Here is a 6,989-nt window from a genome sequence, read left to right on the forward strand (position 1 = left end):
AGGAATAATGAATGACTGGAATTTGGCTCAGGAAATTACTGTTTCCATCTTCAAAGTGGCCAGGACCAGTAATCAATGGGGATTGGATTTGGCGCCGGGTGGTGAAATTGTAAGTGACAGGCGACAGTTGGCTGCCGTTTATCTTGCTTCAAAAAATAAAAATAAAATCTCAAAAAGGGAGGAGAACTTTTCTTTCTTTTCACAGAACTTGTCTGGATGACAGCTGATGTGGGAAGAGGCCTAAAACAGCATGGGTTCCTCCAGTTTAAAAAACACTGAACAAGTCTGCACCAGGGATGAGTAAAGCTTGGTACCATTTGAATTTTTTTTGATGCCAGTGCCAACACAAAATGCCATGCCAGTTTTTGAAACCCTTGAACTAGGACTTGGCTTTGAAACCCGGTGACACCCGGTGCTAGTTTGTACAGACTCAGATTGTTTTTTAGACTCAGATTCCATTGTTGTTCATGGCTGAGGATGTTTTTTACCATAGACATAGACAAATGGATGTAGTCTCATAGTTATCACCCATCGGTTTCTGTAGAGGTGTTATGAAGCCCAACGATGGAAATGCTACCTCAACCTCACTTTTGTTCAATCTAGAAACAACCTCTGACAAAGAGGTGGAGCCGAGGCGAGCTATAAGCTTACTAGTGAACAGCTACAACACGTCCATCTGTCAGTCAACTCAACCCCGCCCCTAATATATGAATAACAAATAGGATGATAAAATTAAAATGGATGTAAAAAATATGGGAATATCCCGAACAGCTTGTTCTACTGATGGAATAAGCCTCTGATACTAAATAATTATTTGACTGAGGCTGTAAACATGTTTATTTCTGCTAGCCTGTAAAAATGTCATTTTAATATGGGTTTCCTAACAGGGATTCTTGTCTTTTGCATAGAAGCTCAAGTGGACACTTGGGGGACAGCAGTTTGATGTACTTCCTCATTAGCTACATGTTGCTGCTTGGGTTTCAGCCAAAGCAGAAATATCAGCAAAGGTCTCCACCTGTCCAGAACCTGTAAGTCGACACGACCATGCCATGAAAATAAAAGCATTTGAATTGTTTGAAAAAGAATGCCTTCAAGGTTTTCTAGTTTTTTTTTTTTATGACTCCATGTATCCAAAAAAAACAAGCAACTCAAAAATGTAGTTTGTTGAGTCCAGGAAGTGCTCCATTCTGTAGTTTTTATATGGACACGTTAATAAAAACAAACTAAACTTTGGCTCATCGCTTGATTAAAAAAAATGAACGAGGTTGAAAGAAGTTAAAAGGAAGAAAGTTAAAGGAAAGTGAAGTGACTCAAACAAACAGCATTAACATCTCAGAGAGTTAAATCAGTAACTATCAGGCGTTTTTTGCTGGACAAAAGTTGTAATTGTTTTTCAGCTCTTCTCTGCTTCCTGCATTTAAAATAGTTTAAGCAAAAATATCTGCATCACATCTTCTGAAATATTGTTCAAACTTGAAGAAATAGTGAATGTATGTGTCATAAATCTTTGATGAATGAAAGTGTTTAACAGGTGTTAGGTTTAGCCGCTCAGCAGTGCCCAGTTCACTGCGGAATAAACCGATTTTTATAGCTAAGCAGACACCTGTTTACTGATCACAATGGCGGCCTTTGTTCCCTCATAAAAGATAACGATAAGGCTGAGTGAGGCTGTTCAGCAGGTAAGTGATAAAGGAATCGAGCAGCAGGTGACGTCAGACACCTCTGGCACCTCGGGGTCAGTACGGGTGGGTAGAGGGCACCCGGTGCCATGTCATCATCTGTCTGCCATCGCCGGTGATGTTAGCTCACTGCGACATGACGCCTGATGTCAAAGACAGAGCAGGAGGAGGAAGGAGAACAGATGATGGGAAGTCAGATGATTCAGCCAGCGGTAACAGAGCAGAGGCTGACTGCTCCCACGGTGTGAACAGAGCACCTTCACTTCCCATAAAAATATATTAACTAAAGCTCTTTTTTTTTTTTTTTTTTTTACGATTACAGCTAACTGGGTATAAAGTATAAAGCTGCGTCCTCCTTCACCATCAATACATTTAAACAGCATCACTTGGATTAGGCTAGTTTGTTTCCCCAGTTGGGAGCTATCTGGGTCAGTGTCGTAAACTTATTTAGAGTACACTTAAAGTTAAAGCTGCACCAATCATTATTTATCCGTAGTGTAATGTTAAAGGTTTCTCACAGGCAAAGTTATAAAAGCATTATATATCAAAAAAGGACAATGTTTAGAAAGGAAATTTAATTTGAACTTTGTGTTAAAGGAAGAGTGGGCAAACAAACTGCTGTTTGGCGACCCCTCCGCTATTCTGAAGCCTCCGCTCTCCTCCAGCGACACACCTCCAACCCCTCTCCACTCGCCCTCTCCTCTGCATTGACAGAGGATCGGACTTGATTTGTGTGTAAAATGTTGCACATTCTGACCAATTCCCTGAGTAGGTAGCTCTACACAAGAGGTCTCGTAAGAGGCCGCTTAAAGTAAGCATGGGTGCAGGATCTTGTAAAACGGAATAGTTTATTTCTTCTAAAAATTATTTGGGAATTGGTTTGGTTTTTCCTGCTGCCAAGATGAAACAAACAACTTTATAAAAATTTGTCCAAATAATGTTGCAACTAAAAAAACGCCTAACGACTTTCCTTCTCTCTGCAGCTACAACAGTAATGGGAAACAAAAGTTTTAAATATGTTTGTTTGTGGAACCAAATATCTACTAAATATTATTGGAAACAAATACATTTAAATCTTAAATTGGGTGAGATGCAACCTCAGAAACCATCAGAAAACATCGCCTTTGATCAGCTGATGACTTGGGCCTCTGGGATATGGATTTCTCTGTACTTACGGTGTTTCCAGCATTGTCAACTTTTGACTGGAATCTATCTAAACGCTGATTGGCTTTTTTCACAGCGTCAAGCAGATTTGTCACTCAAATTGAACTCTTTGACCTGCAATAGATTCTTTGCTGCACTTCTGTGAAGAGCTCTGTTTATGAAGATCAATGAATTATCATAAGAATACTGCAAATTGGAGTTGGTATCATTACATGGATTTCATTCTGCCTGCTTTTTGCTGTCCACACAGACACACGTTTGGTCAACACAGCTCAGACTAAAAACAACAAACAGAAACCAGAACACTTCTCATGCTGAAAGTGTCGAGTACATATTCTACATTTTTGTCAAATCTGCAAAACAAACTATTAGAGCATCAATACCAAGTTTATATTTATTGGAGACCCAAATGATCACCCAACGCCACAGTTCCTTTCAGCTTTTCAAAGCCTTTAAGCCTCTTTTAGCTAATTGTTTTGGTTTTCCTCCTAATTTAAAAATGATCCTCTAATCCAGCCTCTTTAAGCTGTTTATAAAAAACAACAACTCTGAACTCACCCGCTGTTTGTCCAGCACAAAATAAACAGCGAGAGCTCAGCTGCGTAAGAGATGGATAGATTTCTCGGGGGTTGAAGGAGGCCAAAAGTAAATCAAATACTTGACCTTTCCTTTTTTCAGTTAGCCATGATGAGGACTTCAGATGAATACTAATGTTGCTCGAGGTCTCACTGATGTCTAAACGGAAACTGTTTGAAAAACAAAGTGACTATTTAAGGTGATACATTTATAAATGGCTACAGCTTGTTCTGCTGCCCCCCCAGAAAAGACAAAATGAATATTGCGGCTTAAAAATCCAACTTTCTCACATTAGGTTCAATTTTAGCACAGTGTATCTAACTGGAAACAAAAATATTACTGAATCTAAGACTAGTTTTTGGATATTCAAAAGACAAATTCAGGATGCAGCATGTGCCGTGTGAGGCTTAATGGGCTAAACCAAAAGGCCGCCAAGACATGTACATTTCTGTCCCACAGAAGTGATCAAAGTCAAATTAAGTCCTCGTATATCACACGCTGTTTGAGTGACAGACGATCACCGCATCGCACAGCAGAAACATCACAGCAGCAGCCAGCCAATGAGCAGAAGCCAAGGAATGAGGAGTGTCTCCTCACATGACCTCATGGATGTGTAATTAACACAGGGTGAAATCACAAAATTAAAAAAGGGAGCGCCTTGGAGCTAAAATGAATATTATAAATATTGAAGAGCTGCTGGTACTCCGGCGGAGCCAGGCTTCATTTTCCATATTTGACAACGTGAGCGTATTCATGAAAAACCCGGATTATAAGAGCAACCATCTACAAAGGTGTCACTCAATGCGTGGCTCTTAATTGACCCTTTGTCAAGCCCCAACCTCAACAGGAAGTAACCCTCTGTCAAGCCGCCCCTCCATAGTTACTGTTACTAGGTTAGACAAAATCTCCTTCCCATTTGAAACACTGTATTTAATTGATTTGATTCTTTCTAAACGTGGCCTCATTGAAAGAATAAAGACAAAGATACAGTAGGATTCATGAGGGAAATCTCTAAAAACTTGTTAAAATCATTTAAAATATGATCAAATCTGATGCTAGTGATGTCGGCTAATATTAGCTGTCTCACCTCCACTGACTTACCTCTGGACCCCAGCAGTGAACATCTCTGGAGCCAGGGCTCTGTAATATCCTCTAAACGTTGGCAACAGAGCCTTCAATATGAAGTTGAAAGTTAGTGCACAATTTTACAATCACAGCAACATCAGTTAGTGCTAAATGTTACTGATCCATGCGGGGGGAGATATCCCAGATTACGATGTGGATATCTTTTTCTGACACTTTTGCAGAAACCTTAGGCGCCTTCTTACATGTAAAAAAAAAAAAAAAAAAAAAAGCCTTTTAACCATGTCGTAGTAACAAAATGAAGGTCACAATGTCAAAGCAACGGACTGAAAAGACTTGGCCCAGGCAAAAGTTTGTCTAACCGGCAGTAGCCCAGCAACGGTTGCTATGAGAGGGGGCTCTTAGATTGGTGAGTCAGTGGACCAATCAGAGAGCCAACAAAGGGTCAATTGGTGGCTCACATGGTTGCTTATAAATCACATGATAGCCAATGCATATTTAAACAATACACTACACTGTAAGAATTAAAATGTTCACATATATGGATTTCGGTATCACTATAATTTATTTAAATGTTCCAAAAACCAACCTGGAAACACTGCACACATGCGTAGTAATGTTAGCTCGGCTTGCTAGCGTGATGTGCACAGGCAATAAAAGTGAATCCGTTCCATATGTAGGCCATAGCTTAAGTATAAAGGTCACAATATAGCCTACTAAGGTTTGTGAAGCAGCAGAGCGACTGGACTTCTGTTTATATAGTGCACATTCACCATCTCACTGCATTAACAATTTCTGCTTTGGCGTCCACTTTCTCCTCTTTTCCTAATAGGCTAATGAAGGCTTGATATATAAAGTGATCAAGACTCTCACAACTGTCACAATCTGACAATCTTTGGAGACAAATACACAAGTAGGCTTATACTCCATACTTTGACAAACAGCATAAGAGCTGTGAGCAGACTTTGAACTGGACGCTCTCTTTGTGACGGCAACAATCAAAGGAAGTTAAACATTGTTAACTGGCACATTAAATCCATTCAAATGATACCGAGCTGGTTGAAAACTTTCCTTTGAAAGTAAAGCAAATTGAAGGGTTTGCTAATCATAACATATCAGACAAATAGGGTTAATATGTTACATCATTTTGATTTCAAACTTTAGTTTTCAGGATCTTATTGTGCCTGATTTTAGGACTCAAGTTGTCACATTTAAATACTGAATACTGTCAGAAAATACTGCCTTAAGTTTAGGCTTTCAAACACCAGTCCTCACTAAACCAACTTTTTAACTAATGAAGTAGTAGTAGTCCTGTCTTATTAAACAATACAGAACTTTAATAATAACTTTATTTATTTATTTATATAGCACCTTTTAAAAACACAGGTTTACAAAGTGCTTTGACAAACAAGAACAAAGCAAACTAAACCAAACACAGAAGAACATAAACAACAGCAAGAACATAACAGATGCAAAATAGTAAAAATAATTAAATACAATTCAACAGAAAAGAACCCAAAGTGCACGATACCCAACAGACATATATAACCCGACCATCACAAGAACCATCATAAGAACCCAGGCAACACAAGAACCCAACAACATGAGTGAAATGACACTAATAATAATAATAATAATAATAATAATAATAATAATAATAATGATAATAATAACTGGTCTTTTCTAATGTTATAACAGATGTTTTCATTTATAGTTTTAACATTTGCTTTGTTCAATATTTAAACTGGACTGATTTAATGGTTTCACTCCAGTTCACCACATGATGATCACCATCAGAAGGTCACTGTTTACCTCTTAATAAACCAAAGCAGATAATCCAGCTGCCATAGAGCAGGGGGTCGATGACATTTTCATGTGAACAGCTGATGCACACAATGCTGTGAGCCCATATGGAGGTGACAGGTAGACTGCTGGAGCGGCCTGGTTTTTTTTTTTTGTTTGTTTCCATTATGGTGTCTTTAAATATGAAGCTTTGTGGCTGTTGACTGATAGGTTGACCACATGAGCCTTTTTTTAAGCTTCTGTTAATTCGATTTTTTTTTTCTCTCCAGATAATGGCTCCAGCATGCTTCAGTGAATCTATCCTTGCACGCCTATAATGTTTACTAACCAGCATATTCTTCTTCTGCAGCCACTCTGTCGTCCTACCTGTGGAGCCGAACAGGTGACAGTGTAGCCCTTTTTGAACGCAACGACGGACACTCACCAGCTGATTTCTGTGCGTTTCGCCGTGGGGGAGGAAAAAAAACACACCAGGTAGTCCAAAGTTGGAACTAGCCGCCTGCGACCATCTTCAGCAGGGAAGAAGAAGAAGAAGAAGAAGAAGAAGTGGTGAGGGAGCGGAGTGTCAGCGGGCCCGTCCGGTTGCACACATCACACCGCCTCATTACAGCTCACACCGCGGGACCCGCGGCTAACAGGAGGACTACACCATAGACACTCACCGCACTGACAGCCGAGCGCTTT

At 39.6% G+C, this 6,989-nt stretch overlaps 1 protein-coding gene across 2 annotated transcripts in view; it reads right to left on the reverse strand.

Annotated features, from left to right (window-relative positions):
- pkib (protein kinase (cAMP-dependent, catalytic) inhibitor beta) overlaps positions 1-6,989 on the reverse strand; it is a 28,606-nt gene extending 21,617 nt beyond the window's left edge. Inside the window, exon 1 of one of the 2 annotated variants that reach the window (XM_061059036.1) lies at positions 6,730-6,989. The gene's annotated coding sequence lies outside the window, so the exon portion shown is untranslated. Of the gene's footprint in view, positions 1-1,522; positions 1,637-6,729 lie in introns of those variants that run through there. The other variant, XM_061059037.1, reaches the window with a different exon arrangement.

This window comes from Labrus mixtus, chromosome 16, assembly GCF_963584025.1.
Source record: "Labrus mixtus chromosome 16, fLabMix1.1, whole genome shotgun sequence".
In the NCBI taxonomy this organism is placed as follows: Eukaryota; Metazoa; Chordata; class Actinopteri; order Labriformes; family Labridae; genus Labrus; species Labrus mixtus.